The 19,847-nt window shown below is 37.2% G+C and overlaps 2 long non-coding RNA genes across 9 annotated transcripts; one reads left to right on the forward strand and one right to left on the reverse strand.

Moving 5' to 3' along the window:
* The first annotated feature begins 1,050 nt into the window (after positions 1-1,050).
* LOC148717307 (uncharacterized) lies at positions 1,051-12,227 on the forward strand. Of its 8 annotated transcripts, none has more exons than XR_015994489.1 (5): positions 1,051-1,286; positions 1,782-1,869; positions 2,718-2,790; positions 4,373-4,485; positions 11,861-12,227. It is a non-coding gene; the product is annotated as an uncharacterized LOC148717307 (long non-coding RNA). The 8 variants fall into 8 exon arrangements; XR_015994488.1 differs by lacking the exon at positions 11,861-12,227 and adding an exon at positions 7,902-8,515; XR_015994485.1 differs by lacking the exon at positions 4,373-4,485 and adding an exon at positions 8,523-8,789 and having other exon boundaries at positions 1,058-1,286.
* Positions 11,907-17,227, reverse strand: LOC148717308 (uncharacterized). Its single transcript, XR_015994493.1, has 2 exons — positions 16,345-17,227; positions 11,907-15,886 (listed from the first exon to the last, which is right to left on the reverse strand). It is a non-coding gene; the product is annotated as an uncharacterized LOC148717308 (long non-coding RNA).
* Between the last annotated feature and the right edge of the window lie 2,620 nt (positions 17,228-19,847).

Genomic DNA, 19,847 nt, shown 5'->3' on the forward strand with positions numbered 1-19,847 from the left:
TTAATACGATGACAAAACCTTCAAAGATGACCAACTAGTCATGGCAATAACTGTTAACTCTAAACTTTTAGTAATGTCTCGCTTGTCTTACCGTTAAAACTTTCATTGAACACTCTTTTCTTTATCCTCGAGCTGATAATAAAACAAACGCTGGTTTGACTCGGTCTAAAAGCAAAAAACAATCGAAATCAAGAGGAGTCAAAAGAGAGAAAAGAGCTTACTTGACCTTCATACTCCCAACAGTGATCTGAATGGTGGTGATTTCCTCAAATTCTCTGGCAATTTTAAGATGTCAATTTTGACAGGCTGTGAAAACTGCAAATCTATTTTTTTTTTTTTTTGACGTTTTGAAGCCTAGAAACGCTGAATTTTCCCAAAAAAATTTTGTTTGTGGAGTAAAGTTGACACAAATTAATTCTTTCTGTAAGAAGCCTAAAATTATTTCTCTTATGAGGATGCCCGAGATCTCCCGTCTCGTTGATATTTTCAACTCATTCGAATGTTTAAACCCGCATGAGTTTGAATTTTTTTAATGATATTTAAAAAAAGATGTCACTCGTTATCCTTGTTTTTTTTATTTCACATCAACTTGTAAATGTATAAATGTTTATGGGCGAAATAAATAACGCGCTCTAAACGGAGATTTTGCAATTTCAAAGAAACCGCCATAAGCTTTCTTTTTTGATTTAATATTTAAGCATGAAAAAGAATATGTTTATGTTCATATTTGGCAGTATTTGTCGAGTCTGAATTTTGATTATTTATTCAAAGACAACACACTAAAGCAGTATTACTTTTTTCAGTTTTTCCCAGGAAAGGATGTTTACATAGATTGATCGTCGAAACAGGGTGATTGGCATACAAATGCTTTATTGCGTACTTCTCTTTAAAAGAAACGGCAGATTTCATGTAAATTCCTTCGTTGCGTCTTACTCAACTCCATCAGTCCAGACACAGCCATCCTCCCACGGCAAACATGTGAAGGAAAGTTCCCTTACGTACGCTGTTATTAGTAATCGTGCAGTTTAGGAGGCGCTTTCGCCACAATCACACCCACTCATAGGAGCAATAACGTCATGCCATGAGTATTACATCGACCAACAGAGTAGCAGGTTTTGAGCAGCGTTGCTTCATTGGCTTTGAGTTTTTTCCAAGGACTTTTGAACAGTTTTTGAACATTACTGCCTGAAGCCCACCCAGCATCACAAAATGCTTGTGTTTGTTCTTCGTGTTCCGTCAACTTTTTCGTGTGGTATTTTTGATCCGTCAGCGGAATGTCATTTTTTGTATGTAGTTTTGTGCTTTTCCCTGTATTCGTTCGGTTCAAATTGCTTTTCTCCAGCTGCCACCGTTCGTTTGTTTATATTGTTTCTGGTGGTTTTATTTCCTGATGGGTTACTTTCTTCTAGCTGTAATAGCTGAAAATGGCCATTTATGTTCGAGTTGGTATATAGAGAGCTAAATTATTGTCACTTCGCAGCTTTCTGTTGAACTTCTTTACTTAGGTTGAAAATATTTTTAAAGTAAGGCGTCTTGGTTTTTTTAATTGAACGGATCTGACCGAAGAACTCGATTATTTTGGACCCGCCTCTTGAAGTCGGAAACTCATTTGACTTACAAATAATTTTCAAAATTAATATTCATATTTGCGCTCAGCCTTGCACGTGGAAAGAGCTTACGAACTGCATGAAATTTAAGCGTCTTTTTTAGCTTTTACGGAGTCAAGAAACTCATCGTTTTGACCTACTATATCTTGGATATTGTCTGTTCTGTCCGGCCAGGTCGGCGAGTATTTCTTTTGCTGGATCAAGTGGTTCAGATACCAAGTCGAGGATTAATGCTTTTCAATTTGCCACGACATTTCTTCAGGTAAATAGTCTTTGGAAAGACAAATTCGGATAGTAATGCAGTATTCATCTTTGTCCTTCTGGCCCTTTTAAAATTATTTACAGAGTCACTGATATAAGAAGGAAGGGCGTAATGCATATAGCGCACTGTGGCTTGAACGAGTCCTCAGTGGCAGCCGCCATGACATTTCTTCAGGTAAATAATCTTTGGAAAGACAAATTCGGATAGTAATGCAGTATTCATCTTTGTCTTTCTGGCCCGTTTAAAATTATTTACAGAGTCACTGATATAAGAAGGAAGGGCGTAATGCATATAGCGCACTGTGGCTTGAACAAGTCCTTAGTGGCAGCCGCCATGACAGTTCTTCTTCAACGTGACTTTACTGGCAACGAGAGAAATTCGTACTTATTTTTAATGAACTAATAGCTTAGTTAATCATCTTCTTTTCATTCCTGTACGTATATATTTTTCAATTAGCTTTGACGATTATGGTGTGTTGACCTAAAGTGTGTTCTAAACCCACTTGTTCTTTTCGTTATCCTCCAACATTGCATATGAACATTGCCAAAGAAGGGAGAGCCAGGTTTGAGTGTAATCATGAAAACGTTATTACGTAGACTCTAGTTTCAAGGTTCCAGGGTTGATTCGCACTTTTCACACAGAGGCTGCGCAAGACAGTACTTGCTTTCATATTTTCTGATGCCTTTGTTTCATAAGACTTATAAGGACATTAAATTTGGTGGCAGAAATGTAGTGGCTCTGAATCAAATTTTCGATCTAGATGTTAAATTTTCATTATCTAGAATAAAAAGCACTCAAGTATGAACCTGTTTAGAATATATTTTTCTCTTGTTTTCCCCGTTAAACAGTATCAAGAAGAAAATGAGAAAGCCTCGCAATCATGAAAATCAAGGAAGGAAAGAAATACATGACAACTACAAGGTTAGATCATTTGCTCTTTATAACAAATTAGCTATCTAGGCCTATTTGTTTGCGTTGAAAGATTGAACTTGGATCTACCGAGTGTTTGCAATTCAAAACTGACTCAAGCAATAATTAAAAAGCTGAACACCTGCAAATTAAGAAATTAGTAAATTTCTTCTATGGCTGATTTCTTGGATCTCTACATCTGATCGGGGTGGCTTTCAGTTGTTTTCAACATTGTTCGTTTCATGGATTAATTCTACCATGAATACTTTTTAAACTGTTTCACCAGTGTTTAAGAATGCTTCGTCATCTTGTACAAATTACGACGACCATCTGGCTTACCAAGTTACCATAGCAACGGTAGCATATCGAACTATTTTCAAGTTCTAAGATTAGAGAATAATTGAAAGAATGATATCGATCGTCCAATTTTTCCTAGATCTTTTTAAAGATATTACTTATAAGCGAGGTGCAGACATTTTACAAGGTGTAAGTCTCTGGCTCATGTATTTCCCGTAAGCTCCTCCATGACCTTGAATTTATCAAATATTGCATTTTAACTTCAAAATGGCATCAAAATGGTTGTTTGAATCTAGTCCGGCCTCACACAAAAGACTACTACTTTTCTAACCTTTAAATAAATGTCATCCTGCCCCAGACCGCGATTAGAAGATTTTAAAACGTTTTGAGGATTCTTTACTTTAGCAAGGCAATCTTGATTCAAGAGTAAACTGAAGTAAAAAGGATTTATAGTAACAGATACAAGGCTGGGAAATATTCTTGTAAGGTATCCTGTTGCTTTTACATGATATACCAGGATGATACTCAAAAAATAACAGAGAGGCCGTTCAAAAAATTAAGTGTGTTCCCACAGTTATCATTTCTTAATTTTTTCTTCCAGAATTCATAGATTTCTGATAATATAATAATAATAATAATAATAATAATAATAATAATAATAATAATAATAATAATAGAGCATCCGACCAGATCACGGTCGTGGGTTCAAGTCCCATCTGGGGCTCGGATTTTTCTATTACATTAAAATTGGTTTATCAATAATAATAATGATAATAATAATAATAATAATTATTATTATTATAATTGTAATAATAATAATAATATACGTTAATTGAAGCTCCCCCATAGGGGCTTTTCAGCCACAATGTAGACTAAGGGCTTAAAGTTTAACGGTGTTATAGTCTTACAAAGGTGAACCTTTTTTCAATTTAAATAGTTAACCACTGTGGCCCAATTTTTATGAGCTAGAATCATAAGTGTACCATTCAAAAGTAGATATTTTTAAGCCGAAGTTCTTTCTGTATTTCTCATCAAATTATATAGAACCTTTTTGACGTGATTCAAAAAGGATCTTAGAGCCTGAGTACTTCCACTCCACGTGCTAAAACCAAATTTTAATACTATTTTTATCTCAAATTGCTTCTTGAAATATATCACCAACTGACATAGACCTTTTTTGATAGATCTCAATAAAAATCTCAGAGACTCGTTTTAAAAATGTAGCGCACATAGGGCTGAAATGAAATTTGTAATGTATGTTCTTTTAATCGATGTTTGTTTCTCAAATTGTCTCTAGGGATTATCATCAACTGATACACAACTACATTCGAACACGATTTATCAGAGATATTTGAGCCTAATCATTAAAGATGTCTGATCCGTTGAGCTAGACTTAAACCAAATCAAACGGTATGCTCAAACATTGCTTTTTTTCTCTCAAATTGCTGCTAGAGTTTTTCATCAAGTGAATGTTACAGTACTTCTTTTGAATCCTGACTCAATTAAAATCTTATGGTTACTTCCCGCCTTCGCGGGTGTCCTCCGGGAAAAAATTCGTACGCGCGCTAGTTCCAAGCAAACCCTAACAAACAATACATCAAAAAAAAGCTTAATAAATGCAGTTTACGATACAAATATAAATTAGGCATTTAGGGAGTATCAGGAGCCGCTAAGGCGTGAAACGACCGAGGGTCCTTCTATTGAATTTATCGGGTATCGCCGGGATCCCGCAGCACGAGCAAAATGGCTGTACAGACTTATTCACAAGGCATCAATCAACAAAAGTGTGTCAGGCTTTTCTGATATTCGGATTAGTTGTCTAGATATCCGCATCTAAAGTTAGGGTAGCGTAAAATTGCGAAACGTGTTACGTAAATGGACACAACGTAAAAAATATTTCAAATATCAAAATTTCCTGACACACTTTCGTTCGTCATTATCCCTGACATGTTTTGGCGAAATTTCACGAAAATCGGTGAAATCTACATACCCTATAAATTCGCTCAAAGTGGATGTATTCCTCTCTAAATCACATGCGAGATTTTAGCTTCCTAAGGTTTGTAAACAACTAGCGCCGCACCAAGAGATTATCGGGACCTCCTGGCGTCAATGACAATTCATCAAGATTTTCCCGGGAAAAGTACCGCATAACAGTCAGGGTTTTTTTTTATCTCCCTGTTGAACGTTGAGTAATGGGCAAAATTGGCAAAGAAAAAACCCGCGGTAAAAAAGGTAAAGCTGGAGAAACTGCTGAAAAGCAAAGTAGCGAATCGACAGACAGCTGAAAGTGCTCATAAACCCCCCAATTTTTTTTCTTAAATAAATATTTTTAGAATTCTGAGCAAAATGGCGCAAAAAATTTTTAGTTTTGGTTGAAAGCCGAATTTTCTATGAAATTTCAAAGTGGCGGAAAATCGAGATTCGAAAACCCATGACCGAGCAGCGGAACCTGCCGAAAGGGAATGAATCGAGTGTAAATCGTGACGTAAAACCCGGACTGTGAGCTTCGTGTGTTGTGACTTCGATCAAATGTAGACCTAGACAATGGATGTACCTGGCATTATAACCAATGTGCACTTATTGATAAGCTTAGCAACAACGGGAGTGAGGTTATCGCGGCCGGCAACTTGCCAGTCTCAGACTTTTTCTATACCATTTAGGCGCTTTTGGAGCGCCTTCTCTAGGAACTCTTCCTCCTTTCTGTCTCGTTTATACAATTCTATCCATTCCTCGTCCGCTAGCGGATCGTCGCCATATGCCTCGTGCGTGCCTCCCTCATCGCTGGCCGTAGAACTCGAGTTTGGTGAACCATCAACTTCCAAGTCGTAATCTTTCATTTCTGAGACTTCAGAATCTGAACTAGAGGTCAGAATGAAGTCGTACGAAGCCATTTCTTGATCAACGTGTGCGCAGAAAACAAATGTCAACCGAATAAAAATGGTTTTCAACGGCGCACAAAGAAAACTACGCGTCTCCAGCTCATGTCTTCTCTGTTGTCCGGGTTTTACGTCACTAGTCCCAGTCTCCTTTTTACTCGGTCGTGGGAAGAAAAAACCAGACTTAAAAAATTCATAAAAATTCCAGATTTGACCAAAAACAAAAATTTTTGCCCAGTTTTGCTCAGAATTATAAAAAGATTTATTTAAGCCAAAAACATTTTGGGGTTTATGGGCACTTTAAGTAGTACCCTTATCGTAAATCCTTTTTTTCTTGGGCCATCGTAATTTGATCAAAACTAAGACACAAACAGCAGTGATAAACATATTGAACTTGCACATTTTGATTATGATTTGACGTTTCGTATGTACTCAACATACATTTCCAAAAGTAACCGTTGAAATTTAAAACAGCTATGTATATATATAACTAAGGTGAGGGGACTGGAACCAAGATTAAAACCTGACAGGGGAGGGGGCGCGAGAGAAAGAGTCTCTCTCCCGCGCCCCCTGGGGTAAAGGGAAGAGACAGCTGAAATTCAGACTAAAAACTTAAAAATAAACAATAACACTAGAGTAGATTAATAAAGCAACAGCTTTTCACTTCCGACGTTCACGTTGAAAGCGGCTACGTTCACGTTCAGCGTTCACGTTGAATGGCTACCCACAAGGCATAATCAACTATCATATCAATGATGTGTTGAACAAAAACAGACATCAGCACAACATCCGTTTGTCTACAGTCCCTAAGAAAGATATCCTTATCCTACTTCCCTACTTAAGTTTACAAAGCAACCAAGTCGCTAAACGCCTGAAATCATGTGTGTACAAATTGTATTCTTTTGTTAACCTAAAAATCGTTTTTCAGAACACTCGATGCATAAAATTTTTCTTTCCTTACAAGGACCGTATTAATCGTTCACAACAATCCAGAGTTGTTTACGAAGTAAATTGCTGGGATCGTAATGATTGTTACATTCATTTGGTAAAACTAATCGACGGCTTCACTACAGAAAAACCGAACATTTTAAGGCCCTCGCTAAAAATGACAATACTTTAGCCATTGCTGACCACGTCAAGGCCACTGGACATACGAAACGCAAGTCGTAATCAAAATGTGCAAGTTTGATATGTTTATCACTGCTGTTCGCGTCTAATTTTTGATCAAATACCCTTATCGCTAAAATGAGTTCCCTAGGATAGGTTTATTCATGATTTCATTCGATTCGAGGCGAGGCGAGGCGAGGCGAGGCGAGGCGATTGCCTATGTTTTGTATAAAGGCCAAAACTTGCTTATTGAAAGGAACGTCGTTTTTAACCTAATGTATGACAAATGTAGATTTGATGGTGACTTCTTTGTTCGTCATTTGGATGCCAGTGTGGAGAGGGGTGCCAGGATTGGTTTTTTTTGCTGACAAAATGGTGCCAGTTCTCTCTTCTTTGGGCCTGTTTTTTTCTTTTTCTTTGCCCAGGGACTCCTCTCTAATTTTGATTTCTACTTTTTATCCACGAGGAAAGACTTTCCACCAGCAGAGAACTTTCACGTGTGAATTTTGTCAAGTGCGCGATGTAAACAAAATATGCAAATAACATGAAATTGCCGCGAGTATTCCCTAATTATCAAATGTCTAAGCTCTTGAGCTTAAAACTGAATTGAAATATATAGCATACTCCTAAATTTGATATTTCTCGATAAGATTACCATTTGCTCAAAGAAATTAAAGATTCTATTCTTTTGTACAAACTGGTTTGATTGCACGTATTTCAGTCGATTATTGTATTTATACATATATGTACAGTAGGCCGTCTTAAAGATATTTTATACTGAGAAAGCAGAAAAGCTTAAACGTTAAAATTTTTTTTTAATCCGATTTGTTTTTGTGGTTGTAGGTATTCACCAAAGCAGAGAAACTGTAAAGTATTTATTGCCACCTTAATCCAAATCTTGGTATAGAGGATATTATATGGCCGCTTGGGGATACGAATTTTATCTCCTCGTGCTGAAAGTATCTCTCAGTCGTTCGCTGCGCTCACTCGTAAGAGATACTTTCAGCACGAGAAGATAAAATTCGTATCCCCAAGCGGCCATGTAATGTTCTGTTTATTATATAGATACTGATGAGATTTCCACATTAAAGACAACTTTTTTTATTCATTTTCGAAACAGCAATTGGGTAATTATGTTGGTAACCATGGCCACACCAATATCCTCACGTGTGAAAGATAAAAATAGTATCTTCACTGCGCGCGGTGAAGATATGATTTTTGAGTTATTTTTTTTAAAAAAAATAACTATATGTTATCGTATAGATTGGTGTATTGTGGTGTAGTGTAATCTGATCAGCGCAATTTGGTGTATCTCTAAGCAATCTGATTGGCGCATCTTTTTTTTGGTGTATCTCAACGCAATGTGATTGGCCCAATCTTTTGGTGTATCACAAACCAATCAGATTGTAGTATTTTTCGATGTTGCACCAATCAGAGCGTTCTCGCTTATTTGTGGTTTGACAGGTCTTCAAATTTCACCGAATCAACGCTTGAGTCGGAGAGAGCGGTTCGCGAATTAAGGAAATGTATCAGTCGTGTTGGGAAAGTGGTGGAGTTGTGATCGTTGTACGACTACGCTTATTCTTCCTTCTGAAGGAGACTGAGTGGAACATGAGAAAAATTTTGAATCAAATATTACTTCAGATGTTGATAGGAGCAACTTCAGGATATTTCATTGCTATATATGAGTTCATCAGCGATTCCAATTTTGAATTTCGCTCAAGGAACGAGGTAAGATGACAACTACAAGAGTTGTAAGACCATCTATTCAGTGTAATGGCTCATGTCCTTCGTGAGGATTTTATCGCTATGCCGGATCTGTCTGGATTTGAAAGGTCGTCAGGAAACTTTTTCTACCGATTAGCGAGTTAAAACGTGCATGTTTTGTGTACCGCTCCTTCACTTACGATACACCGTCAGCTGGAGGCCTAACACGAATTTAGCGCTATAGCGTGTTGTTTCGGAAAGGCTAGTTTTATTGACTCTGGTAAATCTTGCGCAAGATATTTGCGTAAATCATATTTTATTGATAATCTTTTTTTTTGCCATATGGTTGTTCTTTTAGCAGCGGTTGAAACGACCACCAAGTTACATTTACTTTCTGCGTCGACTGCAATGTTACATATCCGTTTCTTTGCTTCCAAACTCCTCCATGAATTAAATATTGTTTAAACAATACTTTCCCGTTACAATTGCGTGTTACTTTTTACTCGCCAGTATGGATTAGATTTTTTTAGATGAAATGCCATTTTCCAGTAAACAACGCAAATTTTATGACATAAATCTACCTCAATGAAAAATATTTCACAAGGGACAGAATGGTACGGTCGGTTAATTTTCCACGCAACTCTCACGTGCGTAGACGTTTTCTACCAATAAAATTCGCTTATAGCTAACCTGGACTTTACCCCATTGCGTGTCAATTTCCTGTAAACAACCTGCATTTTATCACGTATTTCGCACGCAAAGGGCAAAGTCCAGATAGGCAACAATCAATTAAGTAGCCCACCTTATTATCCTTTGAAGAATGATACTTTCTCTTGGTTCAATCTACTTTCACTTGTTCGAAGAACGGAGACCGGAAAATATCTTTGTCCAGAGGCTGTAAGAGATAAAATCGAGCTTTCCACTGCAAAATTATATGGAAGAGTATTTTGAGGCAACCATCTGTTACTGAACAAGAAGCTACACGGAGCCTATATTTGGGCCGGATTTGTGGATCAGCGGATTGAATTGAATTGGTTCGAATTGAAGGCTTTGCTGTTTTAGCAAAATCGCTGTCGAGTGCTTTTCATGGTTTGTTAACATGGAGAGTTATGGAGACTAAGACTTCGGAACAAGTTGATGCCATCCATGACAATTTGGAATTACTAAAATCGCCGGAGGAAAGGCGGGATCACTCAATAAAATTTGCATTTTAACGCGATGACTTTATTTACAAGGATTTCTCTTGTTTATACATCTAATAACAAACCTTTGAAGTTTTGTTTGCCTCGGAACGATATATCACAGAAGGCATTTTATAGACCTCAAGTTTTTTGACTGATTGAAATTAAAGGTATGTGGCAGTGACTTCCACAAGTTTTTTTTTTTTAGTCAGGAAAGTACAATTGTTTTGTTCGCAATATTTATTTACGGATGGTTTCAATCGCCAATGTTTACATAAGATGGTTGTTTTAATTAATCGAATTAAACAATCGGCCAAAAATTTTACTGTTCCCAAGGGTTGTTGTTTTCATCAATACGTTAACAATTGTAGTGATTCACAGTATTAGGTTTGTACTTTAAATAAATATATTTAAGTTCACTCGAAAGATGAGTATAAACTGTAACAAGGTTATCGTTGATGCGTGGCCAGTACTTCAAATCTGACTGACACTCGATGCTAAAACTCAACCTCGTTCCCTGGATATGCCACCACATCACTTTACGCCAATTAAAAACTGCACGCTATTGTGCATTTTCTTGCACGGGAAAAACCAAACAGAATTTCTGATTCTGGCCCTTAATGGTCAGAATAATAACTAGGACTTTGTTTCTGACGAAGGAACGGCAATAAGCACAATTTTAAGCTACGAGCAGGTCGTTGTTTGGTCTCGTCATGCAATGTTGGAAAGAGAGACAGAGCGTTGCGTGACAAGTTCAAATTAGGGCTGTGGAGGGGACTGCAAGGAGCGTTGTACCAATGCAGGTTATTTTTGCCAACAATTATTCACACACCAGCATCAGTTATATAGTGTCCCATTTCAACCTACGTATCCAAAAAAATAACTCCCGCATGCGTTGCATGCCTATGTTTTAGTAAAAGGAGAAATACTGGTATTTCATTAGTATCTATATAATAAAACCCAATATCAAATGGCTTTGCTTAGCTCTAAAGATCTGACTGTTAATTCTCCTCTCTAGCTGCAACACTTTTCCTCCAAACCAGTGATGAGAATTTGTTGTTTGATAAAGATAACAACTTCTCCCTGATACGTTTGAATATTCTTATTACTTGTTAGCTGGTTCATGAATGAATATTATGAGGAGAAGTTACATGTTAATCAATTCTGGGAGTTGAAGGACTAACACTGATAGGACACCAAGGGAATCTAATTTTTAGTTGATTGAATTAAAGATGTTCACTGGGAACGAATTTATAAGAGAGGTAAATAGTTTGTTTTCAAAACTTTTACCAAAGCTATCTCTCAGAACATAATTTCAAAGGATTAACTACCAGCTTTTCAGTCATTCTTGAATTATTTCTTATTGTAATTTGCATATTCATTCTCGTGAATTCTCACGCGCCACGAGTTACATTAGGAGCTCATATTTTTATTCATGGTTCTACCAGGAGCTTGCGACAATTTTCTCATTCTGTTGCTTGTTTGACTTTCTCGTCGTAAAAAATTTGAACCGGCACTCTGATCCGAGATATAGTTCACTAAGCACAGACTAAAATTATGCCGTTATTGCACGAGACTTCATTTATGATCTCAGAGGAATCGCTAGCGAGCATAGATTAATTACCTATTGTAGCTTGACAGAAATTAAAAGCTTTCAGCTCGAAACAAGCAGGCGAAAAGCTTAACTTGAATTCCTCGACCTTATTAGAACATCTATCAGGGACTGTTTTAAATTTATCGTTAACTCCAGGTTACGTTCACTTTCACCCTCATTTGTAAAGTGATACAGAATTTAAACATTTGACTGAATACTCAGTTTTACTCGTCTAACCGTTGCAAAATACGTACTTGAGGAAGCAAGGTTTAAATTCTACATCATTTGTTAATTTTAGGTTTATTTTCATTTTTTCGCAGACTGACGGCAGGAGATCCCTTGTGCTTCAAATAACAAAGACAATGATCCAAGTGAAAGACAAGATTTAATCAGAGTTATAAAACAGATGAAGCGCAGAATCAGAATTAGGGTTCAAACGCCAAGTTCGGAGACTCTAAAGTTGTTATTTCGTCGATTCAATTCTTGTAAAGGGCACGCGCATTTGATCATATATTTGTTCTGTAAGTAACTTCTGTTCAAATGTGCTGAATTTTCCCGCCAAAAGACTTAAAAAAATACGGCCCAAAATACGCATGCGCCAAATATTTTTTATTAATTGAATATTTATTTGCTGGTTGTCTTTTTGTGTTATCGTCTATCAAATAAAGTGATTAGTTTTTTGTGTCATCTTTTATTGTCTCTCATATTCAATAATCATAAGTTAATGAATTAAGAAGGTATCAAGAAAAATTTTTCGTATATATACTAAGACTTTTGGCGGGAAAATTTGAATCAATTTGCACAGAGTTTCCCCTGGCAACTTTATGGGCAAAAATGTTTATATGATTTCCCTTAAATTTCCTCACAAAAGTAATTGAACAGCATCTCGTGCAAAAAGAATGAAGAGTAATCATTAATTTCTATTTCAGTCTTTTTAAAAAAATAAGTAATAACCGGCCATGTCAATCTCTTAATCTTTTTTCGTTTTGTACTCAATTCTTTGCAGATGACGGTGTGCGGAAGTTCCTAACGAAAGAGCATCATGGCAAAATATGGAGTGTCCAATTAGAAATATGAGATTTACCTTTAAGATTAATTACTTTTTTTGTGAACCTATGGCTTGCCATGACGTCCTTTTTCGGAGTAAAAGATCTAAACCGCCAGTTTTAAGTGTAACACAGGATACAAGATGCTAAAAGCACCGAAAATAATTTATCTAAGAAATTGAACTGGATTTCCAGACTCATGAATTCTTATTTTTGACTAAATTTAAATGAAAAAAAACCTATGAAATCCTGGAGCATTCTATTTGAATTTGATTTTAGCTACAAGAACTAAGAAACATTACAATAAGGCTCCAAATTTCTGAAAACTTATCTCGCTAGCTTTTGAGAAAGAAAAAATCAATGAAGCCGCAATAGCCAAGACCTTTCATCATAATCAAGGTCTAAATAGTATCAGTATTAAAGAAGTGGGAGCCAACTCTTTCAATTTGATTTTAGCCTTCAAATGCTAAGACATGCAACAATTAGGTTTCACTTTTCTTGAACTAGATGCGAGAAAATTCTTTGAATTCGATGTAAGGCTCCAAGTTTTTAACAAAGAATTCAAACGCGCTTAATTTCTGTTCGATAGTAAATTGAATTTGAAGATCAAAATTCCCATCATATTTTTGCTCATCATTTTTTCTGTATTCCTGTGTTACACCAAGTGGCTACTCAAAATATCTTCCTTCCACTTACAATAGGGAGTAAATAAACTAACCATGATATATTTTAAAACCAAATGCCTGGTTTAAAGGGCAAAAGTGTGATCCTGTTTTCGAATGCGACTTAATTTAAAAGTTTTATAGACTACCAAGAAAACTCGTGTTAACGAAAAAAAATCTATGCAAACCAGCAAAAATGACAACCACAATGGTATTAAAAGGAACCAAAATTACTAGCTTTTCAACAGATTTTTATTTTCGATTAACTTAAATTTGAATGTGACTTATTTGTATTTTTGGTTCGCTCTTCGGTTCGTAAAAACCAGCGTGCTTTCTGTACAAATTTCAATTCCAAAAATAAGCAAATATGTTTAATTCCTTAAAATTCCATCTTCATAAATATTTGAAAGCATTCATTTGCATTTCTAATCGCAACATTAGCTGGGATTTAATCTTTTTTGACCGGAAAAATGAAAAATGGTAACGAGCACTTTAGAATGTTATTTTCTTTTTCGTGCGAGATCATTACGATCTTTCGTAAAAACTAATCTTCCTAAAAAGATTGTCTCGTACGTTCACAAGGATTTTCGTCCAATCTGTAAACTTTTGTTCAATGATTTGCGAAACAATTCACTACCTTTGTCTCTAACGAAAGAACTCTTCTCGAAATTTAAATGAAAATCTATCTTTCTACGTCGTGAAAAGGAGTCAATTTAAACTGGTTTATGTAGCGGTAAATTTCAAAATTAGTCAGTTTCTGGTAAGAAGATGTGACCATGGCCGGGCATTACAGTTTTAAAACATTATTTCCAAAAGGAAACCAATATCAGTTGATGGCACAAAGTAACGGATATTATGTAAGATGGCACTGTACTAAATTCTTGCTTCGTGTATGCAAAACATAAACCTCCTTCTTTTCCAGTTTAATAAAATTCATTTGATAGAAACAATGTCTCTCGGCCAAGTTTTTCTCTTGGTGTCATTCTGTTGTGGATCGTCTTAGTGAGTGGTCCTGATTAGGTTTGTTGATTAGGTTTGTTTTTTCTCTTGGTGTCATTCTGTTGTGGATCGTCTTAGTGAGTGGTCCTGATTAGGTTTGTTTTTTCTCTTGGTGTCATTCTGTTGTGGATCGTCTCAGTGAGTGGTCCTGATTAGGTTTGTTTTTTCTCTTGGTGTCATTCTGTTGTGGATCGTCTTAGTGAGTGGTCCTGATTAGGTTTGTTGATTAGGTTTGTTTTTTCTCTTGGTGTCATTCTGTTGTGGATCGTCTTAGTGAGTGGTCCTGATTAGGTTTGTTTTTTCTCTTGGTGTCATTCTGTTGTGGATCGTCTCAGTGAGTGGTCCTGATTAGGTTTGTTTTTTCTCTTGGTGTCATTCTGTTGTGGATCGTCTTAGTGAGTGGTCCTGATTAGGTTTGTTGATTAGGTTTGTTTTTTCTCTTGGTGTCATTCTGTTGTGGATCGTCTTAGTGAGTGGTCCTGATTAGGTTTGTTGATAAGGTTTGTTTTTTCTCTTGGTGTCATTCTGTTGTGAATCGTCTTAGTGAGTGGTCTTGATTAGATTTGTCGTCGCGAGTAGGGAATGGCCTTAGTAGAAATTATTCAGTATAGTCAAGTGAACATTTTTTTGCAAGTCAAAAGTTGTACTTTGGTTTGTAAAAAATACTTGGCAAGAGTACCATATAACCCCATACATTAATTATGCATTCAGACCGGTAGACTTTGTTTCTAAAGTTTTGTCGTGAAAGACAAAGAAGTGGAAAGCATAATTAATGTATGAGGTTATATGGTACTCTTTCCAAATACTTTGTTAGTTTTGCAAGCAAGTGGCCGTCAAACTCAAATGGCGTTCGTCCATTGTTTACGGCAGGTTCAGTGATCAGTCGGCCGTTAGGTTGTTCTGTTTCTTAAGTCGTATATAAGATGCCGATAGTTGGTGTCATCTGTTGTGAGGAGTCTTCTACACGTTTGTGATCTAACTTCTCAAAGTCAGTCTTGAAAGATAATGTAAGTCGATGGGGCTCAGTACTTAAAGAAATCAAACTCGTTAAAAGATTTTAATTTTGAATTTCATTTCGTCTTTTTCCGGCCGAAGTATTTTATTAGAGTGCCAACTTAGCATCACCTTTGTGTGAAATCAACTGAAATGTATCTGTAAATGATACTAAGTGTTAAACAGACCATAAAAAAAAGCGATAACAGCTTTGAAATTAATGATCTATGAGTGTCAGCATTCCGTGACTGAGGGTTATATTAGATTCCAATTGTTTCTGTCTTAAATTCGATGCAACGAGATTATGAGATAAATTACACCAAATTATACTGTCTGGTAGTTCGAATAAACGAAATGATCGCTCAGGGTCTGCGTAACAATCCGTAACATGTTAAACTATTCCAAAAATGGTGGCTAACTGAGAACCGTTCACTTACCATGTAGTCAATTTTATCCTTCCAAGACAACTGGTGAAAGAACGAAGACTTCGTACAATAATTAGAAATACAAGTGGCCACCATTTTTGCTAGTATTACTAAGTTTAAAGTCCTCTTCTTTGCAGTATCCACTGAAATTTCAGTCATTCTAGTGTCTCCTCTTGACCAGAATCTTTGTTCTTTCATCCTTCTGACAACCTTTGCTCTTCCTGAGAGGATAAAATGTAAATGTGATCGGGGAATGGTTACTTTCTAGGAGGACGAGAGCTAAAAATCAAAATTCTGTACAATTGTTTTCCTCCTGTCACAATTATAGAAACAGAGAGGGCATCAAATTTGTTGAAACGTTATTTTGCAATGAAGCAAAGGCCACTGGGTAGCACCCCGAGTCAGATGTCACAACTCCTCGAGGCTGTATTCAAATACAACACAAGTCCCAGTAGATTAACCATGCAAAACATTTTTATCTGAGCGTTTCACGAGAAATATTTTACAATCATACGTTTTGGTTTTCTCAAACCCAACATCATAATTCAGTTTAATTTCGAGATGACGAGTCGCCCAGACCAAGATACCGACTCGTGGTATGTCGTTGAAATGAGATAAGATGACTCGTTTGGATCTCAGAAGGGAGCTTAAGGCGATATTTTCCAAGGGAAATACTCACCCGCTGTTGTAGTGACATAAGAGTGCTTTCGTTGCTCTTCTCTGCAGGTTCTTTGTTGGCGACTTCTTCTTTCCAGAGCGCGATATTCAGCACAACATACGGACAGCACGTCTTCGCTCTTGAACGAACAGCGTGATTTTCTGAAAATTCTACAACTTCTGATGAATATGGATTAACAAATGCAGCCAATAATGAGCTGCTACGTCACAGATTTGGCGCGAAGTCTGTTTGCATGCTCTGACAGCTAATCAAGAATCGAGCTAAATGAAGAGCACTGGGGGTGATAGATTGGCGTGTAACAAGAGGAAAAAATTTCACAGCAACTAAGTTTTAGAAACTACCAAGACTGATAATGGGTAAATAAAGAAACGTAAATAAATTTGAATGGTTATGAAGGAAGATGTTCATTTGTCTTCTCTCTGGTGGGAAAAACAAAAAAATTCCCACTCCCGTCGGATTTCGTGCTCTAACGCTCAACCAGTATGCCACAGAAACACCACAATGAACTTTGTCGTTATATACGAGGTCCATATGTAACTCATGTCCGTGCACAGCTACGATAAGTAAATATCCAAAGTATCATATGTGTGAGCAGAATGAGACAGAGACAACACGAATAAACATCATTCTCTATCACTTTGCCCAGCTCAAAATTTTACTATCTTTCTTATTTGAAAGGTTGTTCGATGTTCTTGGTCAACCCTAAAGAGAGCAATGCGCCGCCTAACCCACGATCAGTTTAAGAAAAATTCACCTCACCAAGTTGCCTTGTCGAAGACGTGGCATATCAGCCTGTGGAACACGTGCCATTTTTTTGTGTGTTTTTAGGCGAGCGGACTGAGTAAAGCCTGAGACGAGAGTGAAGAGAGTGTGGGGAGTGAGACCTACTTAAAAGGAGGAGCGCGGAAAAAAAAATCCATTTGATGCTGTCTCGCTACTGGCGCTCTCATCCGCTAACCTAAGACGATAAAATTGGCGCCTTCCCACAGGATAGCCCCACGTGAAGCATATTGAGGCCTATTACTCAACAACTAAAGAAGCCTCAACTGTGCTCTGTTCTGTCCTAAACCACGTAAGGAGTGGCTGGAGCACGGAAGACGTGTAGGGGAGCAAATGACGGAGGGCCAGTGCTCGAAATAACAGCTTTAAAAATCTCTACGGGGCTCAATTTACATTATCCGATTCACTTTCCAAAGAGGCTTCCAACACTGGAGTTTGCACGGTTTGTGGACCTACACTCCTATAAATGACGTCATTTTGCTGAGGCTTTCGTGTCCTCGGTCGTCACCTGGGTACTAATTTGAGGGTTGATGCTTGCCAACACGTTTCGCTTTCAATCCATGTTTGGAGTAAGATGAACTTGGAAAAGAGTTTTTAAAGTGAGATTGTGGGTGCTAATATTGAACCATGTATTGCTTACAGTGGCTATTGCCTCTTTTACTCATTCCACGACCGGCGAACTTGTTTTTGTTGCACAATCATTCGGTGTTCATGACCCTGTACTTGGCGAGTTTCTTCCTCGAAAGACGCCCGTGTACGATTTGTACGATCGTTTTCATCGCAGCGGTGATTCTTATATGCTACAGTGGAATTGGAAACTGTCTTTTCCTCACGGAATGTAGTACGTAACAGCAAGTATTTACGGATTTCGTTCATTTGACTGGCGGCGTGTCACGAAGTGATCACAAGGCCTAATGCTGCCTAGATGATACATTTGTTCTGTGGTGTTGAACCTCATTCATTGCCTATTGCACGCACAAACTGTTTGGTTGTCAGGCAATCATCGTAGCGATTTTTGTGTTCACCAGTACAAGTAAAAAGGATATCTTCGTCCCGAGATCCAATATTGGTTATTTTGTTGAACATGTCCACTGCAGTTGATCAGAGCGTTTGTCGAAGGAACATTTGTTACGGATGTTTGAAATTCTTCATTTCGATCGCGAATGGATTGTGAACCAGATTTAACACAAAGTACGTTTTAAACGAGTGTGTTATATTTCAGAGGAATGAAATTACGAGGTTTCCCTCGAGTTTTTTTAAATGGAAACATGTTCGGGTGGACACTGAAAGAGGGAGGACCTCCTTACATGGCTTCTCATTCTATGATCTTTGTCAGATTTTGATGCTGGTCGATTCCAGTAACATTTCCGAATCACGAAACGCCTCTTTATGTTGTTATCGATCTTGCTGTGTGTAATGCGAACTATCAGAGGACAATGAAACCAGCTATGACAAGTTTCAGTCACATCAAGATGAATAGCGTCTACTATTTCACATCTGGTAACTGCCTTTTCTTTCCTAACGAGAGGTTTTGATCTTCTTTCTTGTGCCCTTTAGTAAGAAGCTTTCCTTGGCGAAGTTTTGGCTTGATCGCAGATCTTAATCAGACGACCCAAAGGACAATATTTTTTTTAGACAATACATGTGTGATCACCAAAATTGTGAATCAAATACTATATAGTTAAATGTGAGTGAACGAACGAGTTAATCCTCTTCTCGTGTTAAATATGTTAATAAGGTGTTCACGATTTCAACTGAATTATCGATTGTATGCTTTCATAATTCAGAGGATACAAAGCTGTAAAAAGTATTAGGAATAGTTTTCTTTGGATTATCAACCCATAAAGTTCACATTGTCAAGAGTCTTTCAACCTCTATTAACTCCTCGATGTGATATGTAACTTATCCCCACACTATCAATACCATATCCAGGAAAGGTGGAGAGAATACCCATAACAGCCAGTAGATCTTGATAGAATATCGAGGAAAGGGAGGAAATTTCTGGGGACATTGCAAATGAACGTACTGGATATAAAAGATTAACCATGTCATAAATGTCCATGGATAATTCCTCAAGGGATCTTTACCCTCCAACCCATTCCCCTTTTTCAGCCATGGTGACTACTCTTGTTTTAGTCAAAATGTGCTTGGAAGTTGTGAGAAGATTTAGAGCTGTTATAGTGTAACTTGACAACACTTTAAATGGAAAATTGTACAGGTGTACGTCAGAAATTACAAAATTCTACAGTGGTGGCCTGTTATTGGTAGACATTGACCAGTACGTTACTCACTATTCCTTCTGGATGGGAGTCTTTTTTTTTATGTCCCTCACTGGTAGTTTTTTGGAACCCATTTCTGTCTATGGTCACAGTAACTAGAGTCTCTTACCCAAGTATCCAACACAATGACTGAAACAGGGCTCACATACAGACATCTTGATATAGAATCTGGGACACTATCCCTACCCCCTCCCTTCATATCTCACATGAAAATATATGGTAGGCAAGAAATACGAGAAAGGGAGAGAAAAGGGGAAGATCCTAGACCTATTTATAACTGCACTGTAAGCTAGTTTCTTTGTAATTCCCAGGGCTGTTCGACAAAATTGATCAACTTTGGACCCTTGATCAATAACCACATCACAAAGCAATAGCTAAACATTATCTTATCTACAACACCAAGAAACCCCTCTCCACACTAGTGGCATGTGTGAACCTGATTAA

Source organism: Stylophora pistillata, chromosome 13 (assembly GCF_964205215.1).
Source record: "Stylophora pistillata chromosome 13, jaStyPist1.2, whole genome shotgun sequence".
Lineage (NCBI taxonomy): Eukaryota > Metazoa > Cnidaria > Anthozoa > Scleractinia > Pocilloporidae > Stylophora > Stylophora pistillata.